Source organism: Fringilla coelebs (genome assembly GCF_963513975.1).
Source record: "Fringilla coelebs genome assembly, chromosome: 9".
Lineage (NCBI taxonomy): Eukaryota > Metazoa > Chordata > Aves > Passeriformes > Fringillidae > Fringilla > Fringilla coelebs.
Window position 1 is genome coordinate 18,831,756 of NC_140067.1, and position 23,443 is coordinate 18,855,198.

Sequence of the window (23,443 nt, forward strand, 5' to 3'; positions counted from 1 at the left end):
CAGACACTGTATTTCCTGAATGTGCCAACTTTTTATTTTATATTTGTGTCCAAAATTGACTGACTTTTTCACAGCAAAGGCTGTATCAGTGGTATATATTCACCTTTGCAGAATTTGCACCAAATCTTTAATACAGGATGGTGCTGATGATAACTTTACATGTTTTGAAAATTTGCATAATTATTAGACTCTGCAAACATGACATATTGATGTGCAGTTACTTTACAAGTAATATTGCTAATACTATGATGATGCTGGCTGCATTCATTTAGCGTAGGAAATATTTACAGCTTTGTTATAGTGGATCTGTCACATTCAAAGATTGCAAAGGTTTTGTGTAGTTCTTTAAGATGTCTACTGCAACAAAAAATGTGTGGGTGACATTCCATTAGAATGGAATGACTATCTATTTTAAATAGTTTTGCTGCTACTGCTCAACTTTTGTTTAAGAACAGGTGCTACTAATGAAGAGGCTGCTTCTTAGTGGGCTAACTTGTAGAATTGTTTTAAATTACATTTTTAAGGGGTCTTATCAAGTACTACAAGTGATTCAGATTTTACATTTTTAAACTTCTTATTCTATCCTTCAGCGACCCTTCCATTTTTCTATTAGTTTTTAAACAAATAATGCAGGACACCAATAACTAAGATGTGCAAATGTGAAAGGTGAGCCATGAGTAAATAAAAATAGATGGTAACTTTCCTGACCAGCTTCCAAGGAGACAGAAATTAATATCATAGCTCACACTTAGAAGCAGTCATTCACCTCACTTGCTTAGTATGCCACAAGAACAATCACAAGTTTCACCCCAATCACCATCACATAGGGGATTTGTGCTTCGCTTTAAAGAGTGAAATGCCTTGGTATTACAGAATCACTGAACAAGTGTTGCATTGTGCCACTACTACAGTTCACCTCCCTTGAGACACCCTCCAGAGCCTTCTTAAGCATATTTTTCCCACCACTGCCACTTAAGAATATAAAAGGTCTCTGCACCTGAGAAAACATGAATTATTTTAGTAAACAGAGCTTTGGATATAATGAAAAACCTTGCCTGCTAAAAATCTCCATTGCCAAAAATTGTTGAAAGGATAAGCTCTGAAGGGAATAAGCATGGCATGTCCTAGAATGAGCCTGCTAGAAGAAATGCCTCATTTCATTTGGCTGTGACTTAAACCCTGAAGGAAGCCAGGGGCAGTGCTCACCCACTGCAGCTCTTCATTCTCTCCTGTTTCTGCCTGAAAGAGAGCTACTCAGACACCTGGCAGCTCCCCTGCTAGGAGGGGAAGGGAATGGCTTAGCAGTCCTCTCACTGAATAAGAAGATCAGGTCTGTTCTCTGGCTTCTTGAGAGAAGTGTTTTGGTCTAAGTCCTCTTCTCATTTAGGGTATCAGAGAACCAGATACATTCTCTATAGTCAGAACCTGTCTACAGACCCTACCCCACTCAAAGAAAAAGCCCACCCTACCCCAGGCAAGTAGGAGGTAGAAGGAAGAATCATCCTGTTCAAGAAGATAAACAGCACAACATAAACATAGACCAAAAAAACCAAAAAACCCAACAACAACATAAAACCAAACAACAAAACAAAAACCCAAAAAGAAAGCCCTCCAAACCAAAACAAAATCCCAAACCCAACCCCAAACCTAAGTAATTTCACAAGTATGAGGATGGTGTTTGTGTGTCAATGGAAAGCTTTACATGTACTTCCCAGTTTTACAGGTGCTCCAGGCTTAGCTGAATGCTTACTGTCTAGCCAACTGTGCCAAGCTATGCTTCCCTCACCTGCCCATCACCCAGTGCTGTGGAAGAGTGTCAGTCCTTAAAGAAATCACCACACTCTTTCTGTTATTGATACAAGATGACCCCATCACACCTAGGATGATTGGGAGAAAGTAATCTGCAGGTTGCATGTAAGAAGCTACCCAGTAGGGTTGCAGCATATTGTGTATGTTAAAGGCACTGTATGTTGAAGACACACTTTAAGGCACATCAGCTGAGAAAAATAATCATAGATACCAGGAGAATAAGAAAAAAAAGTAATTTTTTTAGAAATAAGTTCTCAGATGCTAGTATTTACAAGTCAGGATTTGTTTTTTCTTTTCAAAAGGATGCATCTTTAGTCCTTGGTATTTAATATGAAATTTTGTACAAGATTCCTAGGAATTAAAAACACTTGGATTGTCATGGACAAAACCCTTTGGATTTAGTTTAGTCTAGGTACAGGGTAAAGGAGGTAGGATTAGCTTTAAAGGAATGGGTAAGACACAAACACTGTTGGCCTATCAGTGCAGGGAAATAAGACGCAATCATTTGTTAGTTTGTAAGTGCAGGGGAAAAGAACGTAAGTAGATGAACCTGGAAATAAAGGAAAATCGAAATGGAGAACAATGGCAATAAAGCAAAGATTAGAAAACGTTCCCTCTGGCAATTCAGCTGTTTTGGAAACAGCAGGATTCCTGGTGGGAGTGTTTGTTCTTTATTCCTTGGTTTTAGTCAGATATATATTGGCATATATGTTGCTTTTATTACTCTAAAACTTGCTGCACTATTTCAAGTGCAGTGTGATATTTTTCCTAAAGTTTCCTATTTCTTAAGAAAAGATTTTAAAGCTCTTGTGTAATCATTGAAATTATGTTCTATACATAAATATTGATATATTCTTTTTTACTCAAAGTGCCAAAGGCTACTGTTTTTAATAATGGCTTATCAAATTATATTACGTTAGAGAGCAGAAATGTAATAATATATACATTGGAACTCAGACCTCTGCATGTATATTTGATAAGGAGCCTTTTGTAAAATTACTCTTTGTTTACATTCCACTGGTACCTTAATTTAAAATTAATCAAATAAATTGACAGGTGACATCTTCTTAGTGTTCTGATTTTCTTACTTGCTAACAGGCACGATTTTCTTTGTTAGGCTGTGCTTTACTGAGAAAAAAAATACTTAAAAATAAAATATGTTTTTAAATGAGAATTCTCTATATAAAGTATTGTGTTTAATAAAATGTTATGCCATGTTTTCAAATGGAAAATAATTTGTAAATTGCTATAAATGTATTTTGTTAAATAAGTACAGATCAATGCTACTGTGTGAGTTTATTGTGCTAACATCATGAAATAAAGATAAAATTCCTCATTGATGTTTGTTTATCTCTGTGGTGAAGCAAAGTCTCACACCCTCTAAATTATTTTGCAATATTAGGTATCTCATGATGTGTAAAAGTGGTCATCCAGTGAGAAACCTTGAGACCCTGCACAGTGGTAAGAATTTATAAGGAACCGTGTGCAAACAAACTTTTCTCTAACCTAAAAACATTTTACAAAAGACTCCAAGTGAATTGGGAACTTCAAACCATGAGAGGATATGCCTGCTCAATCATTCTGCAGCACCTGCTGCATTGCTAAGCCCCTAATGCCCCTAAGCTACCTTGCTAGTGTTGGGTACAGCTGCCAGACATGGTGATGCCAGCCTTGGATTTGTGAATGAGAACAGGGCAGATGTCAGAGGCAAACCTGAAAAGACGGGCTCTCCTCAGGGGAAGAAGTTAGGATGCAGGAGTCAGCAGGTGTCATACAACCTTTGTTGACAACAGTGAAAGATCTTACGTGTAACAGCACACTGTGATAAGCAGTCTTGCCTAGAAGGCACACAAGGTAGTGTGATAAGCAAACAGCAAAACTGTCTCCAAAGCTGTCTTGAGACACCCTGAAACAGCCAACAGCAGGGCCCAGGTGCCTGGAGTGGAACACACAGCTGTAGCTGGGACATGCACTGACACTGCCAATGGCCTAATTAAGGACCACAGGGAGTAGCAGAGCCCCTGCAAGGCATGGCAGCGCAGCAAACTGACTCTGAGAAGTTTTCCCAAGTGTGCCTGGGCCTTTGTGCAAGCTGCCCCTTTGTACCTTGGAGCAGATGACCTGCAGTGGCTGGGGGGCACTGGGCAGCTGCTGTCACTGCTGACTGCAGCCAGGCAGCACAGTGCTGAGTGGTACAACAATGTCCCATGTGCCGTGATCCACGCCAAGGCAGCAGGATGCACTGACATTGCCTCAAGCTGTGGTGCAAATCTGGGTCATTTGGCACCCCCTGTCCCATGACTTTCCTGACAAGTTAAAGTGGGAGCCCGCAGGCAGAAGAGAATCAAAAACCAGTATGTTGTCTCTCAAAGAAAGGGAAGAGTCTGTACAGTTGTGATACTGTTCCCTCTGTGGTGACAGAAAGCACAAACTTCCTGTGGCTGGGCTGGAGAATGTCCTGCCTCCACAGCATAAGCCAGTTTCAGGAGAGGCCTTTCCTTTGGCCTCAGCAGATGCTACTGTGGCAGTGCATTGTATGCCTTGAGTGAGGCTGTGTGAAGCATAAGGGCTGTGGCCCAAGGTTAAGGTGTCTCATCCTCTGAGACATGGGCTGGTAGCCTGGGAAAGCTACAGACTGAGGGTTGGTATGGCTGAGAGATGCCCTGTAAAGATGCAAGAGAGAAAAGTAGACCAGGGTAGGACTGCTGAAAGCTGACATGTGATGCAAATCTAATGAGTTCTCCCCTGGGAATGGCTCCTTCCATGGATCACAAAAGGGGCCTAGACAATTAGTTCAAACATTTTAAAGGGCACATTTTAAACATCTGAATTTAGGTTAAAAACAAAGCCCCTCTCTGAAGGGTATCTTTGATGTAGAGATTATATTATAAAACTTCATCTAAGATGAGATAATACCTCTATTTACAAACCCTGTCACATTCTCAGACCATTCTGGCTACAGCAAGAGTGTCACTAATTTAAGAGGGCTCACTGTGATCTAGATTGATAACTACATGTGATCATGCAAAGGGGTTTACAAAGGTATACCACTGATTAAACTGAAATTTAAATCTATTTTGTGCTGGATTTTATAAGAGCTTCAGAGTTCTTGATATAAGAAGTCACGTAAGACAAGACTACTAGAATCAGTTTGGTATAGATTTATGAAGACCTTTTGTGTGACAGATCCATGCACACCTAATTTGGCAGAAACTTTTCAAAGGCATTAGGACCCTTGATCATAAAGTCATGAATAAAATCTTTTCACAAACCTTAAAGCACAGAGTCTATCAAACATGGGATAAAACTTGCAAGTCTCCATACTCTGCATTCAAAATGAGAGTAAGGCAACTGCAGCTGCATACGTGTGCATACAAACACACACAACACAAAGTTAACGTGTTCAAGCCAGAATTCAGGAGACAGCTAAACCTGCAATTTAAATCAAGGAACAAATTGTGGCAAGGCTGCAAATACTCTCTCTAAAATTTTTCTGCTTTGACTGCAGTAATCTCTTCAGGCATTCCAAATATGTATATAGACATCATTTAATTATACCTCCCATATATGAAATCTGTAATTTTGCCATAAAGGATAACATAAATCTTCACATTCAATGGCTTTATGAGCCCATTCCTGTTTAAAAAAAAAAAAAAAAAGCTAAGAACTTATCCATAACTAAAGCAATTCTGCTCAGTCCTAGAAAGCACTTCTCATGTTTGAGGGGAAAAAAAATGCATCCCCCCTCCAAACCTCTCCCTGCCTTCAAAGGCCAGGTGTCATTCAGCTTTTTCTTACTCTATTACTTTTCCAGTGCTGCTCAGAAAGAAATGGGAGTCATGGGGATTTGTGGATCTGTCAAATCTTTGCAGCTACTAAATGATGCATAAGGAAAAGCTCTTCTCTCTCACCAAATCATTCAGAGGAGACTGGAGTATATCTGAGTACAATGTGATCCTGTTTCTGCTCCTGCTTCAAACAGAGGTTGTGGATTATGATCTCTGTTCCTACCCCATGCTGAGGCCAGAGGACTATCTCTGCTATGTGAATAATATCACACAACTGGGAGCAATAGCTTTGCTCATTTTCACCTGTAAACTATATTACTATGCTTTGTAAACAATATCCATATTTGAATTTTCTCTAAAATTAGCTATAATGTTTTCAATTAGTATAGGCTAGGTTTATCAAAGTTCTCAGTATGCACTGCTTTGGTGTTCTTTCATGCACATATTGGTGTGATATCTTTTGCCTGAGCTACATAACTGATCCTGTAGGCCAATAGCCCTGAAATTTGTTTGCTTTAGTCAAGGAAAGGTGTGGATACTTACTGGAGTCCAGGTGTACACTTTTTTCAAAGAGCACCAGCAGGGGCTGAAAACTTGTGCGTGGTATCAGTTGCAACCTCCTCTGATACTTCTTGACTTCTGTAGCATTTGAGACAATTATCTTTGCTCTTATAAGAGAGGAGAGTTTCACAGAAGTGATTCCAACATCCTATATCTCCCAACACTGATCATGAACCAGCATGGCTTGGAATGGTTGCAGGCTTTGGCCACTTGTAGGCTTTAGTTTCCTGAGAACTACTATGGGTATGATGGCAAACTAATGCCTTGGTTTACTACCAAAGAATGAGCAGAAAAATTAAAGAGAAGCATGCAGTTTAAATGGTCAGGACAGTTTCATATGTAACATTCTGGCTGGTAAAACAAAACAAATGTGCTGTGAGCTCTGTATGCCTAACAGATTGCAGACTTGTCTAACCTGCTACACCAAGGCAGACTGTGGAAAGAGGTTTCTTAAAACCCTTTTATTTTTAATGAGATTTATGAGAGAGTTCTCCATTCACCAGCTTCTTTTATGATGCAAATGGAAGAATTCAGATATAAATTTAAAAGCCCCAAAACTTATACCTTACCCAAGACAAGAAAGTGAGTCAGGAGAAAGTTGAAGATGCTATAAAAAAGGAAGAGTAAGCAGCACTGAAAGAATAAAATCATAATTTTTAAATTTGCATGTGATTTTTATCAAGCAGTGTAGGCAGCTAATTAGTACAATCAGTGCTTTCTTAATTCTTCTTCAGTTATTCATCAAATAAATGAAGAATGGGTCACTGCAACATAATTAATTTCCTCCATATTAAGATACAAAATGTGCCCAGTTTACAAAACCCTGAGCTCTTGTCATTGAGAAGAGTAAGGGGAGGAACCAAAGGAACTGGTGAGAGTATATCTTAATCTGTGAAGTGATGCAGAAGCTACATGGATATTTTATGATATTCAAGACCAAAATTTTTTAAGATTACAACATGAGTAGCTAATCTAGCACTGGACATGCAGCTAACACAACCAAAACACTTCAGAACCTCTGAAGGAACACATTACCAGCGTACCATATTACAGAGCTCTCTGAGTGGAGTTGCAGCAAGGCTGGTGAGTCGGACAGTATCAGTTGTATACCATAAAGCCATGTTAGACTGCATAAACAGTTTGTTGTTATAAAGGAAACATGTAGAGAGACAGAGCAAGAGATCTGCTGCCATAGAAACAGATGTAGCTGCTAGATGTGCTGCATCATTGCTACACTGAGGAAAAACCATGGATCAGCAGTATACCACACTGCAACCACTTGCTTTGTTCAATCAGAATTTAAAACCTGAAACAGATAAATGATAATCAGTTATTTTTTATAACATAATGTAGCTGCACAGGCTTAGCAGCATACTTTCTATCAGGACTTAATAACTAGTGGAAAACTGGAGATGAAAAGACAAAAAATTAAGGAATAAATATAATTCAGAAGCTTTAATCTGATGTTCATAGTGCTGTGCATTCTCAGAAAAATGAAAAAAGTTATAGTGCCTGAAAGTTCATTCCTTCTCCAGACATTGCCCCTATAGCAGTAAAATAGTGCTTTACTTTTGCAGTGGTTGTTCCTATTTGCTAACAAACAAAGCTAAAATTCCATATTTCTAATCCATCTTTCCTATTCCAGTTGATGATACTTTCTTTTTCATAAGAAATTCAACTGCCAGAACCATCCGCTACAAGAGTGCCCATTCCATCTTCTATTACACCCAGTCTTGCTCCAGCCTTGTAGAGACTTAACCAGCCTGTTTCACCTACAGTGCAACTGCTTTATGTGGAATCAATGAACATTTTTAACAAATAAAAATATGCTGCTGTCTAAATCACTGCAGAAACAGCACTTTAAAGTTTACTTTTAGAAAAAATTATAACGACAACACTTCAAGGTTGAAATGTTATTTTTCTGTAGTCAGTATCTCATTATTCACAATTCTCTAGAAAAGTGCAAATGTATTTCTACTTTTAAAATATGGCAACATGGAGCTTTGGATTATCCAGTAATAGTTTAGCACTGATATACAGCTGATAAATTGAACTCTGAACCCACCTGATTCTCACTACTTAAAAGATTGGACTACATAAAACAAAGTAGTCATATAATAAATTACTGGCAGAGATGTAATATCTGTTATGTGTATTACATTTAGGGCACAAGGATGACATTTGGTAGATGCTATCATCTCCTGCCACTGTATTAATCTTTACTGAGTGCTGCCAGTGCCTGGTAGAATTCTGATGTTATCATTTAAATAGGAAAAAAATTATATGCTGGAAATTTATTCAGATTTTCTCTCTTCTGTGAGACAAAAATAAAGTGCTCCATTTAAAGGCACTCCTACATGGTTTTCACTGCATAATGGTACTCTAGAGCAGCAGCTTGCACAGTAATGCTGCTTTCTACCAAAACGTATGAATTGACCTTATGTAAACTGCAGTAATTGTTTCCTGCATTAATGAAAAGATCCTTCATTTTTTCCAGAAGAGGAAATCAAATTGAACTGAGGTGCTATGAATCCAGAAATTTAAATATTTGCAATACTTACATGTCTCTGGTGCCAATACCATAGAACAACCTATGAAAGGAGAAGCTTCTGGATATGAATCACAGATCTATCACTTAAGCATTAAAGTGTTGGAAGTGCTTTATGTCTTTTTAGCATATGCTTTCCAAATATGTATTTTTAGAAGTTTCACTGAGCATCTAGTTGGTCATGTTATCTCTTTACTAAACACAAAGTTCAAATCTATGTTCTCTACTACCAAGTGCCTGAAAGGAGTCTTAAGAAAAAAACACTTCCATTCAGGTTGACCTTGTTTTTAATCCTTGAGAGTGCTTAATATATATCAGAGTAATGAGTGCTTATTAAGAAGATGAGACAAAAGGACAGAAGATTTGTATATTGTATACTGTTTCTTTTCAAACTGTGATCTACATAATCTTTAAAAAAAATTATAACCTAGTGGTTCTTGGGATAGTGAAGAGTCAGTTACAATAAACAAGATCCTTTAGCTATTGTAGTGAATGTTAAAAATTTCTGGAACTCTGTGTGTTAGCTAACATAATCACTCAGCCTTTTCAGCATCTGAAGCCCACTGGAACCAAGTCAATCTTGAGGAAATGTAAACTGTCAAGATTAAATAACCTTGTGTGTTTGAAAACTAGCAGGAAATCTTCTTGCTGTTGCTACAACTTACAGCTCTGCCCAGATAAAGCAATCATAATATCAAAATATGTCCTACACATGGACACATTGATAAGCAGATTAAATTAATTTCTAAACAATTTTAAAAAATAGAAAGAAATATTCCCTTGAAATTGCCAGAATTACTTGATAAATGCCAGTAATAAACCTGTTGCACTGTCCTTAGTACGATTGTGTAGAATTCTTATTGTAGAATGTGGATTCAAATGGGCTGAGTGCAGCCCTGGCTGTTCTTGGTCCAGCATAAGTACCCTGCATGAGGCTTTGGTTTTTGAAAATTTTCAGCAGTAAGAGGCTGGGAAATGATAAACCTGAAGGAGTAGTAGCAGCAGGGTCAGTGATTCACCAGCACAGACAAGAATATGGACAGAATATGAACAAGAGGAGAAGACAATGAGTTATGGTAGTGTGTATGCTTCCAATTCCCACACCATCACACTTAGCTTTCAAAACAGGAATGTCTTCCAAAACAGATCAAATAATCAGTAGTAACAAAGCCATCAAATCAAGCAGTGGCTAATTATTAACCCACGCCAACAAACAAAAGCAGCAGCATTTCAGCGCTCCCCTTAGTGTAAAAATTCAAAACTGTGAAATGAGAAATGTTCTAGCTGGAACCTCACAAATGTCCTAACCCCATTTCTCACCAATCTGTCTTTTCTGCCTATCAAATTCAATTGATTGACAGGCAATTTTTATGAGCCTTTGCATTATGTAAGCTCCAGTAATTCCTTCTTTAAAAAGCCTTTCACTCCTGCTCACTAGAAGAGGTGAAAAAATGTGTCTGTGTGAAGAAAACAAGCAAAGTTGGCAGAAAGGAAGCCATCAACTCCCATTAGCACTACCCTTAGGTATGGCAGCTGGGATGAGCCAAAGGCCATAACCGGCAACTTTCTCATTATTTTACTTCATCTCTCAAGAGATAGTGATGAGATCTTATTGGCCCAGTTAACATCTAAGTCCTTTCAGACTATTTTAGATCAGATTAAGTCAAGATTGTTTGGACAGATGAAGATACAGAGCTAAAAATACTGAGAATGACACACTTTATGAAATGAATTGGTCATTCCTTTAAGGAAGAGAAGGGTTATTTCTTTCTCCCCTTTTCCCTAGCAGCCATGAAAATTTTGTGGTGTTTTTTTTTTTTTTTTTTTTTTTTTTAATTTATTTTTTTTATTTCTAGAAGAACCCTGATTTCAGTATTGCCAAAAAACAGAGGCATCTGCTTGTAGCCAAGGCATCCTCTGAATAGCACAGGATCTTCAGTTAAAGCTTTTTAGACCCTATGTCTTATCATGGAAATTATTTCAGCTAAAAGGAGATGACAAAGCCTGAAGTATGGGAAGGCTTTCATCACTCTATGGAGTGCCCATATTATAATCCATCCCTAGGAGAGAATTGCTTGACAAATACTATAAACAGAGGCCTCCATAAGAGGTTACATAATTATTAATCAGCTGATAAATTCTCACAGATCATCTTTCCTATACAGCTTGAGTAAAAGACATAATCAGAAAGTCCTTGATCTGTTAATGGGCTAATAGCACTCTAAATCTTTTTCAGTGAAGTAGTATTACTGAACTCTATGCATCATATTGATATTGTACTGAGACCATTGTAGTTTGTTAGTGTGGTTTAATAATTTTTCACTCAATTAATGTTTAGCAGAGTTATTTTCATTCCCACTAAATTCAGCCTAATTTCTCAAGCAATGCTTTTTGTCAAGGTGGTTGGCCAGTGTCTCAGATAGGGTTAAAAGGAATAAACATCAGTTACTTAAATGAGTATACAAATTTCTTACCAACTGCTACATTTGTTCTTTAAGTCAGAGTCATTTTGTGTCAAAAGGACAAGGAAGTAATACTGACGGAAAAAGGAAAAAAGAACCCTGAAACCTCTAACTATAATCCCACTATCCAATCATTGCTGGAGACTCCAAACCAAGAATGCCAGCCAGTCACATTCCTAACAGAGATTGAAGAATTTCTAGGCAAGGCACTCGGGTAACTATACAAGTACATGTCATTAAACAGAACCTAGAAGTGGAAACAGATACAATCTTCTGTCCAGACAATTTGCAGAGAGAGGAGGTGACTAGTGCTGAAGTGGAATGAGAGTATTCCTCCTTTTCTGCCAGACCAATCATTTTATAATCACTCTGCTGCTGAGAGTTTGGGGTCTGCTGTGGTTGTAGATCTGAAAAATCAGAATAACACATCTCTAGTGCACAAAGGGGTAATGATTTTCAAAAGACTTTAAAATGCATGAATGTCTAACAACCTGCATCCTGAAAATCTTCCACAGAATCCATGGGGGGAGGTAGCAGCAAAGTAATAAAAATTTTACCCATATAAGATGGTAACATATTTTTTTTATATTTATAGACATTTTGGGGAACAGACTAGGGTTTACGAGTTTTACCATTTTGCCATGAAATGAAATATATAAAATAAAATTAAAATGTACCCTCCATGACAGATCTCTGAAGCATAATGATGCTAAAAATAAAATGTTACCAGGGAAACCAAATGGAACTGAAATTAGTGATACGGCCTGATCTAAAGCCACTGAAATAAAATGAGAACAGGATCAAATTACCCTGAAGAAAATAAGTCAAAAGTAAATCAGTCCTTCAACAGCAAAAGCTTTATTCTGATAGTATCACTGGTTATAAATCAAAACCAATATTAGACTTCTAGAATGTTTTTTTTCAATGGTCTGAATGCCCTCATGCAGGGCTCTGTGTATGTGTGTGTGTGCGCACAAGACTCAACAACTGAGCACCAATAGCCTAGAAGGGGTCTGCAGCCTGCACTGCAATGGTTTCTTCCTCAGCATAAGAGCTTGTAACTCGAGTCAGCTTTACATAACTAAAACTTCATCTGTTCTATCACATGTCAGCAACTCTTCCATCTTATGTTTTTAAACTCTTTCGAAAGTTAAAAGGTGGAAAATTATTCAAGATACATTTCATTAAGAGTCTAGATACTCTATTTCAGCAGACACATGCATTCGTAAGAAGCATAGAGTCACCTACCACTCCAAACTTCTCTATTTCTGAAAACATTAGTCTACTGCTATAAAATGGCCAAATAGCTATTTTCAGACAGAAGACATTACTTCAGGACTAAATTATTTACAGATAAGTACAATGACTCCAGACTTGACATCTTCATCCTACATTTGTTAATTTTATCACCAAACTCGAGCTTATTTCCTCACTTCACCCACAACTTCACAGTGCTATTGGTATAATATATCTCTGCCACAATATGCATTCTTACCCAGTGATGGCAGGAAGGCTCTATTTGTATTATTGCTCCTCAACTAAAAAAATCTTAATGTTTACATCCTCCTTCAAAAGAGCAAAAGATTAATTCTCACCAAAGCAACTACCTGGCAGCTGAGCATTTTATCTAAAATATTATTGACGGGTTTTTTCTGAATGGGAAAGTCTCATAATATAGGTGATAATCAGGGATTTTTGATGGCTATTCATTTTACTCATTTTTGGTTCCTGGTTCAGATTTCAGCTGCACAGCATAGGTCCACCACACTACCTTTCTTTCAAGTGACTTCTGTCCTTTTAGTTATATGCTGAAGCCAAGGAAGGAGTGGCCTAGATGGCAGACACCAAGGTCTGCCATTGTCACAAGGAAAGTTAATATGCCATCTTCATGTCAAGGCACATTAAAAAAGAAAATGCACACCTTTGGTTTTGATGGTTTTTGACATGTAAATGAGTATAGCAGTGACACTTCTATGTTTTATTTATAAGGCATAATCAGAATTAATCTTGAGAGTTATTCTGAAGCATTTTGTTGAAGTAGGCGGTCTACTATCATGCTATAGAGCATAGAATAGCAACATTTACCTTAAAAAGTTCACTTGGAATGGCATCAGGACTAAAATAGCAAACATCTGGCTCAAATGATTCTGTTAACAGCTCATTTGTTGCTACAGTATGAACTAATTTCTCTAGTAAAAACTTCTTCTTAGAAAAACAATGGTCAGAGAAGAAGAATTGATTCAAAATGCATACATTCCCAGTTGTAGTTTAGAGTTCATATGTTTGCTACCTTTCTTGTTACTCATTTATTATTATTTTTAGGTATTATTTTATATATAATCTCCATTATTTCAAAGCTGAGCTTGGTCTAAATGATGTTCAAGCATCTTGCAGACATTTACTACCCTAAATGCAAGCTGCTGAATATGTCAATGAAGCCAAATGGCAGCAGTTGTCTAGATTCCACTCTGGAAAAGGCTACTGGAAAGGTGGCTTATCAGAAAGAAAGAGAAAATCCCATGATACCCAGGTTTTATTCTCCAAATGTTTTTTTAAAATCCTACAGTGCAGTATAGTGGCAAAAGAAGGCTTACTGAACCTGATAAAAGCAGATTTCTGGCTGAGATCAAAGCAAAAGTACAGTCAGAGTTGGAGTAGCTTTGCCTCTGCCAACCAGCTCACCTGATGATGGAAATATCTCTTGTATGTTCATAAAATTGGAGGAAAAAGAGCTGATTTCAAAATCAGACTGGACAGTTTGAGAAAGGCATTGGTTGCTCACTGAATAATGCTTTGAAGGCAGCACTGTAGCAGCAACCTGGTTGGTGGCAGGACAGACAGATGGCTGCACATCCACCTGCAGACTGGAATAATTATATCACCAAGGATTTCTGAGTTACCAACAACAGCACAATACAAAAACAGCAATAAAATGCACCCTCCTACAATTGTACCAACATGTTTTTCTGAGTGCTTTAACTGAAATGCAAGCCTGGCAATAAAGCACCCCCAGTGTTTGTGATTACCAGCTGACTATTACCAGAGACATACATGACTCAGCATTCCTGTAAATCCAGGACTCCCCACCACTCCTCAGCATTCTCAATCTTGTAACTCAGTACAACAAAGCCTATGAAACTCTTATCTTTGCCATCAGCTATGGCTGGTACATTCCACACATATCTAATGTATCATATTCAGATTTCCTGACATCCGTCAAGTTCTTTGATAATAATTTAGTTTAAATAATCCTGTGTGCTTGTGTATCTTGTAATCAGGACTGACTGGAGCTTCAAAGGGAAAATAAAAAGTGCTACAAGAATCAGTACTAGAATGGTTTGATGGAGAAAAATATCTCAGGATATGGAAGACCAAGCAGAAATATCAATACAATGATGTAAGAAAAATCTCAACTGCTCAAGAGTTCGTGGTTCAGAGGGTTCCCAAACAACACCTTTGTGGCCTGTTGCAAACTGGGTTTAGTGCAGCCATGTTAAAGGACTGTGAGTTCCTAAACCAAAGCCATCTTCAAGAAGTATCTGATTTGAACTCTCGCAAAAACATTTACTCTGCAATTTTCTTATGCTTTTAATGCAATTTATTATCATCTACAGTTTGGTTGTGGATAAAACCTTTCTTCTTCAAAGCATACAGCTCTGCTGCTCATCCGTTCTTGCTGTTCTCTTCTAAGAAAACTGCAGCTGCCACTATGAATACATTAAGGCTTCATAAAACAGCTGTCCTTAAGTGTCTCATCACACCTCCCCACAGACAAGTATGGCATAAAGCCATATTTCTGTTTTTGTTCTTTACATCCATGTCAGTTCCAGATTCACAAATTCGTACAGACATTTTGTGATAAATCTGATGAATCTTGTTACTCTTGCAATAACTTCCACTTCAAAGTGCAATTGCAAGGCACCCTAAAGAAAGAAACTAGAAAAAGTAGCAAAGCAGAAATTATATTTCTGCTTGGTTCCTAATAGCTAAAAATGCAGACCTCTTTAGGTTTACATCAAAATATTAACTTCCCCTTTATATTTCCAGATGAGACCTTGTTTACAGATTCTCCTGCAGAAAGCCTCTAAAAGGCAAGTTGAGAAACACAAAACACTGAAAGGCTGACTTTTATGACTCATTTGAAGCAGCAACACAATATTAAAAGCAGCTGAGTGCCTGAAAAATTAAGGATTTACAAGAAAATTACTTCAACCAGTTACTGTTTAAAAGACAAAGAGTGATCAAAGCATAAACTAGATTAAAAGCAAATATAATCTGTCCATTTCTATAACTGCTAACATATAAAACTTATACATATTGAAGAAACAGAAATGTTTTGCTGCAAAAACAAAACAAATCTTTCTAAATATTATCTAGTATTTCCCTACAAATTAGACAGATTTGACAGGAATCCAATCAGTTCTATTAGGAAAACATTAATGTGCCTGAAAATCTCAAAGAGAAATTATCCTAATCACAAATTTATATCACATGTCACTTGTTCCAAACATCCTTTTAAAAGAAACCAACTAATAACTTCATTGTTCATGACAAGGCGTCAACAAAACTACACTTAGTAACAGAAAATAACACAGACTGCACTGTGGGGGAATGCATGTGAACTCACCTTTAGGAGGATGTGGTGCATGCCCACCACAGGCCTTATCCTACCCACAAGGTAGGACAACCTACAGATTCAGCTTTAACCTTTCTGACATCCCTAATGAAATAAACCTAGAAATAAGGGGAAGGGACAGAAAAGGAAAATGGGGCTTGGGGGTTACCCACAGATCCTTAAAATTGGATGAAAGGTAGGGAAGGTAACGAATACAAAACCCTCCAGTCTCCTGCTCAGATCCAGTACTAAGACTGTAAAAAGCAGGAATTTCCAAATGTATTTGCAGAAACCCTGCAGACATCTTTGTATAAAGAAAATGAAGCAAAAAAAACAAACAAAAAAAAGAGTTACAAAGAGAACATAGAAAGATGTGCAGATTTAATGTTCTTACAGAAGTAACCTTATAGTAACCTTCTACCTTGCTCTAGCTGACATAACCACTATTAGCTATTGTCAGTGCAGAATACTGATTTAATGTGGGGTAACATGTCCTGCACCAATGTTATTTGTGCCCTCTTTCTTCCTTTTAATTTTTTGAAGATGTTTCAGAATTGATGGCACATGGCAAAAATTTAATGAGACTCTTAGTATCTTCATCATAGGTTTGTATCTTAAAATCACATCTGTCATAGGACTAATTTCTGCTGTTATAACTATAAAATTCAACATTTATCATCTTTTAACTGATCTTAGTTATGATTAAAATGGTTTCTAACTGTAATTAGATAACGATAAAAATACTTTATGTGTTTTCACAATGGATTGATTGAAATCACATTTGCTTTGTCCTCTATATAGCAGAAAAACCAAAGTAGGACATCAGTCTCATACAACTGCTGAAAAGGTTTCTGTCCTGGACTTCTTTTACTTCTCTGTCCATCTATTCCATCTTCATGGCCACTAGGTTCATCCTAACCCCTTGCTTAAACTGGTAATGCTGATTACAGGAGTCAGAACCATAATTTCCAGAACACTGTTTTCAGATGGGTTGTCATTCAAGACAAGGAACCAGCCATGATTGAGGGTTCCCACTTCCTAGCAAAATATTCCCACACCATAACGTGAGAATAAAGAATTCTGTCTCTTTCTCGTCAGCATACTACGTTTCCTCTTGCTTTCCAACAGTTAATGTCACACTCGATTCACTCAAAACGTCAGACAAAACTTTTCTAAACACCTCTTTCTTTTGAAAAAAAATAATAAATTTTAACTCATTCTGGTCACCTTTATTATGTATTACAAAAAAACCCCAAGAGAACAATTTTAATATATTGCAGTGGAGAGGAGATGGAGAGGTTCACTGAAACTTTTTTATCATTTTCTTGGGGTAATTTCTTGCTTTCCTCCTTGACGGTTAGAATAACACGTATTCTGTTTAGAGCTAAATAAAACATGCAGTAAGGTGAGATATTTCTTTAGCAGACCAGACGGCTAATTTATGCAGGAAATGCAATTTATAAAGCTTTTTAAGCACTTCCAGAAGTTCACATAGATTCCATAATATATTTCCATGGATCTCAACCATGAAGGACAGGCTAGGGCCCATATACAGGTATAAACAGGATACTGTGAAATTATATACAGAGGTAGTCAGGCATAAACCAGAAAATGATTCATAGATAGAATTTTCTTCCATCAGTAGTAAAACTCTGAGTAGCCTCAGCTAAAGCAGCATGTCTGGAAAATCAGGACCAGGAGAGTTTGCACATCATTTAGATGCCTCTCCCTGCTGATTTTTGCCTTGAAAAATGAAAGTGCAGGCGTGATTTGAGTATTTTGAACTGCTGTAGTCTGTTGTCCACTCTCCTTTGTCAGAGCATGAGAGCTAATCACATGTGGTCATTGAGCTACAGTATGTCACCTAAAATTAAGAATTTACACAGTTGACAAGAAACACTAGTGCCCAGGATTTAGGTGCTGATAACCAACATTCAGCTGTAAGGTGATTGACATTTTAAAAAAATCCAATTATAACTTTCTACGCCACTAATGTTCTGTGTATTGCCAAAATGAGGAAGTAATAATAATTACAATACACATACTCCAACCAGCTAGGTAAGCGATTCTCCTTTTCCCTACCCTTTGTACACTTTCACTGGCTTTTGCACCTTTCACGAAAGCCACAAACTGTAACGCAGATTTTGTATATAATTTTCACAAATTACTGCAAAAATTACATGTTAGAAAACCAGATGCAAAGTTTGTGGAAACATCAGTACTTCGATATTCCTCTCCAAAAATTAATATTCAAAATTGTGTCCAGTATTTTATGCATACAGTTATTTAGTACCCTGTCATTTGAAACCTCAGCTTTGCTGAAAGAGAGCTTTAATACCTTCTCTTCAGCCTTCTACAGTAAGAGCTCACTTACAACTGCAGTTTTTCCTGCAAACAATAATCTAAAAGCACAAGGCTGACAGCTCGGTAAGAGTAGGTGCCTGTCATAGGCAATGACAGATAGTCATCCATCCACCCATCTATAATGACAGAGCCTAAAATTATTATTTTTTTTAAATCATTTGGTGTTGTTAAAATGTCTTACAGAGAAGGAAACATAATTTTAATAAACCCTTAATGTTTATAGCCAATTAAAGCAGAATTCTTTACAGTACACAACTTTTCTCAAATTCATTTGAGAAGCCAGAAGTCCAAGAAAACAGACAGTTTCTCTTCTGCTTTCGTGAGCCTTAAATGTGTTTTTCCTTCTCCATAACCACTGGAGTGATCAGACCTAAAATAATATTTTATTAGGTTGGCCTGTCTAAAGAACCTTGATTATTTCCATCAAAGTCACTGTGAAAAGGTACATGTAATTAACAGCCAAGCTATTCAATATCAATATTAAGCTACAGTGGTTTTGCTCTGAATCTTTGCCCATAAAAGAATTAACAGGAGGCCTCCAGCATGAGTCAAAGGGCACAGGATCATCCTAATAAAATAAAAAAATTTCTAAACTAAGAAGGAATGCTCTCTTCAGACTAATTTGTCACAAAGTATACGATCCTAAAATAAAATTGTGTTTGGGAAGTATAATACTCTCTTTAACACAATGGATGGAGCAACTCCACAATTCCCTCTGTAAAGGCGATAAAAATTCTGATAATGATTTTAATGATATTTCTTTTTAGAAGAAGCAGGAGAATTAACACAATGAATAAGACAAACCTAATTTTAGGAGCAAGGTTGAAGAGGAGAGTACTTGGGTACTTAAAAGCCAAGGTTTTAATCTTAGTTCCCTAGGAAAAAAAATACTGTCCTAAAAAGCCACCAATCTATCAATGATTTCATTTACCACTGCTATCTTTTGACACAGCTTCACCAGCTAAATATGTAAAGAATTTAATAAGTAATATAAGTAAAAAATGGAGAAGGCGATTTAGATACATCAGAAAGATGAAAATCCACAACATTTAGGCCAGCTAAAATTCCTGAAGCCTTATTTTTCATTAATAGATACATCTAATACATACTAGGATACATAAGCTAATACAGAGATGCTGATTTTGATCAGAATAAAAGAAAAACCATTATTATCTTTTAGTCTATAATAAATAATAAAATTTGAGGCTTCTGCAAATACTAACAAATGCCCTCTCTCTCTCGCTCTGTGTATACTACCCTTGGTGCCTTAAGTCAAGAATAAATGCACATTTAAACTAACAATAAATGGGATGGTGGCAATGACACTCCTATTTCAGTGTACTACCTTGCCATAAGATGGCCATGACTGCTACTTTCCTGTGTGGTAGAATGATAATATTCTTTAACATTTCAGTATCATTAACATTGTTTTAATACTGATACAACTTTGTCCCAAAGCTGCGATATCTTAACATAGAAGCCCACTTCCAGATATTTAACTAAGCTAATTCTTGTTTCCCAGCCAAGAACATTCTCCACATTTTCAGACCTGGGTTTTTGGCTGTGAGGCCAAAATTGTAAAGCACAAATGCCACACAGACACCCAGTGTCCAGCCTCTATTTAAATATCCAGCTTGGATTCATGGTGCAACTAAAGGTACTACATTTTAGCTACCAATTCTGATGAAGCATAATTTCATTTTCAAGAGCACTGGTTGCTTACATATTCCATTGAATTTTATGAAAGCATTCAATAATAGTTATTTTTTAGATACCTGAATTTGCATTAATTTCAATAATAAAGAACTTCAGCTAAAGAACAACAAAAAAAGGATTATATGAGTTGGGAAAGATCAAACAAAGAAAGATTAGAATTACTTTACAAGATTTAAGTATTACAGCACCTTCCTAGCACTTAGCAAATGCACAATGATTCTAATTCCCTGCTCAAGGAACCACATAGCCTAAAGTCATGGCAGATTTGCTTTTCACAGTCGGCTGTCCCAACAAGTTCCAATGAATTAAGAATATCTCTCTTTGCTGTTTCTTAGGAGAAGGTACCTATGGGCAGCTGTGAGGGTCCAGGGAACTGGGACTGAGAGATTTATGCTAATAAAAACTCACTTTAATCTTTAACACCCTTAAGTGAGGATTTGCATGAAATCCTCTCCTTAATGTTTTAATTCTAAGCCAGAAGGAACAATTTCTGATCCATGGTGTCCATGACACAAATTTAATCCACTTGGAGATCAGGATTCATCACACCTACAAAACATTAACCACGTTATGGTGTTAAACAGCAAAACTTTCATTAAATAGCATTCTTTGGCAGAAAATTTGACATCAGTCTGTCTGGGATCCTTTAGGGTCTTATACTAGTTCAGTCTATTTTGAAGTTACCCTATTGAAAATATAGCCAATGGAGCCTGATGAATTGCTGATCTACAATAACTTCTATTATTCCACAAAGACAAAAAAGCACTTCTTGAAGAAATCACGTCCTTATCACAACCAATGCGGCATTAGCATGGCATAGTGCCCAAGGGAGCTGTGAGAAATGAGGCTGGAGGAGACTGCCAGAACTCAGCATTGCCACAAACTGAGCACTGAACCTCAGAAACATAAAAAATATCTGAAGCAGAATACACTTGGTATGTTTAACACTTTCTTGTCCTACTTCACACAAGCAATCCCCTATAAAATGTTTAAGTGCTCAAGTCAATGCTTAAGCAAGAGTCAGAAGCTTCACTTTTCTTAGAAGTACCATAATTTGAAAACAAGTGATGATAAAATTATGACAGCTGATGGACTTTATGAATCAAACTAGCAGAGAATTTAGTGCTGATTTGTGGATGGCCTTCCATAAGTAGGTGGGTTGCAGGCCACAGTATCTAGTATGCAATACACATAAAGAATACATCTATAATTCTGGCTCTTTTGTTTCCACTAGGAAGGATCTAAAAACTAAACTAGCAATTCCAGCAGTTACCTAGAAGAAAACACTGCAGGCAGTATAATGAGAAAAAGAGCTGCCTCATGGTACATGTCAAATGTCTCCAGGAGCCAGCCTGTGCCTCAGATAAGAGAGATAGCAGTAGTTAATCTAGCAAATAGCTATAGTTAAAGCCTAGAGGCACTGCTCCTGTACTGCCTAAGTTGCCTGCTTAGTGCAGTCAGGTTGTATCTCATGTGCATGGGACTGCCACACGGCCCTGCTCTCCTGCGACCTGCTGACAAGGCCCCCAGGGCTCTTGGTCTGTCAGGGTCTCCTGCTGCAGGACGCTCGCTAATCCATATAGGTCTATTTCCCCTTTGGGGTCCTATCTCTACCAGATCACCCTACACTTTCTACAGCTGACAGGAAATGCAGGTTTTTACAGTGGGGAATCCTCAGCCCCTGAACCCCTGCCGCTAACATGATAACTGGGAGATTATCCCTCTCCCCTTGAACAATGCCAGAAGTCTGTGGAGATCAAGAACCCAGCCAGCAATTACATTAGGTGACATCTCCTTGTTGCTCAGCCCCTGTTTGCTGGTGTGTCTGATGAGGTGTAATGATCATGAACATTATTGACCTGGAGACACATCTGGCATTACAACTGAAGTGCCTTGTTAGTTATTTTAGAGGACATTTACTCATATGAGCAAAATCAAGGCATGTAGGGGCCCCCCTGCTCTCTGCTACAGAGAATATTACCTTCTCACCCCAATATTACCTTGAATATATCAAGAGTTTTTTGCATTCAGCACAGGCATGATCTGTCCAAGATAGTTCAGCACTCTGTCAATGTGAAAGCTCTGACAGAAGTTTTCATAATCATATTTTGGTGACTAAACTGCTGTAAATATCAATAAAATAGTGGGTCTGCTCAGCTTCCTGAAATAATTCAAGATATGGTGAAGGTCCTGTATTGTCTCCTTTTTCTTACTTAAATGGCAGTAAACAAATCTTGTATTGATTGGCTCAGAAATGGATATAAGAGTGAAGTCTGTAGTGTAGGAAGATGAGAAGTGTTTGACTAGATATTTTCAATTAAAAATATGGCATTTTCAGAACTACAACGTTTTGTGAAAAAGAAACACTAACTGATTCCTTGATTAAGGGAAGTGGAAAAATCTATGGGTATCCAAATAGTTTATGGTACTTTTTCAAAACACAGAAAATACTATTTTTGGTTAGAATTTCTTTTTATGTCTGTACATATAAAGTTAGTATATAAAATGAGGATAAGAAATAAATTCAATATTTCAAATTAATTTCAATTAGATGCTTCAAGTTCCCTGAGTGCATTTTTCCACAATATAAGTTCATTAATGTTTTAAAGGGTCCATATTTCATTATGAGAAAGAAGATATCTAAATAGTGAATATTTATAGGGATAGAAAATAAAATTTCCTGCCTTGCTACAAAGAAACTGTTTTATTAAAAATTGCTTGTCTTTCTTTAAACCATATACAAAATTATGCTTTTATTCACTCTAATTAATGCATCAGTAAATAAGAACTCTATCTCCACAATCATGATTTTTGTGGCATTAATGTTATATGCAGGGGAGAAAATTGTCACACAAAAAAAAATCACTTCATTTCCAGCAGGTAAGTTGCCTGTAGAGTATCTTATACACAAAAAGCCTTTTAAATTGCTTGGCTTTTGTATTTCTGTAAAATGCACAATCACTGGGGAAAAAAACAAGCTGAGAGAGATAATGACAGGCAGGCTAAGTATACAGCAACTGGCAGGAAAATTTCTTTTCCAAGTGCAACATATTTGGCAGGCAGGTCTATGGAACACACATATTAGCCGGCATTTATATTGCAAATTAGAAGAATGTTCTAGTAACAAGTACAATCTTTTACATTCTGTCAGACTCAAATTTATTTTGCTTAGCCCAATCCTCCATTTCTCACTTTCTGTTATTATATCCTGAGCCCTAGCTAGAGACCCAGCTGGTAGATAGCAACATTAAAGCCAGGTAGAAGCCCTAATGAAAGAGCTGAAAATGACAACAGCTTCCAAGAACACATAGGTTCATTAGTGAAGAAAAAACATGGCTGAATTTTCAAATCCTTCCTGGTTCATTGAATAGCATGAGAAATCTAGATCTTAGAAATAAAAGCCAAATCCCTTCTATCCATAGGTTAATACTTATTCAGCCCAAAGTTCTCAGCAGGAATTTTCCCATATGATGGTAATGAGCTCTATTAAAAACTTGGTAGATTAACTACATGGATTTTTAATCATATCTGTCCAAATCCATACAGTAATTTAATTTGTGTCCAACATAATATTTTCTCC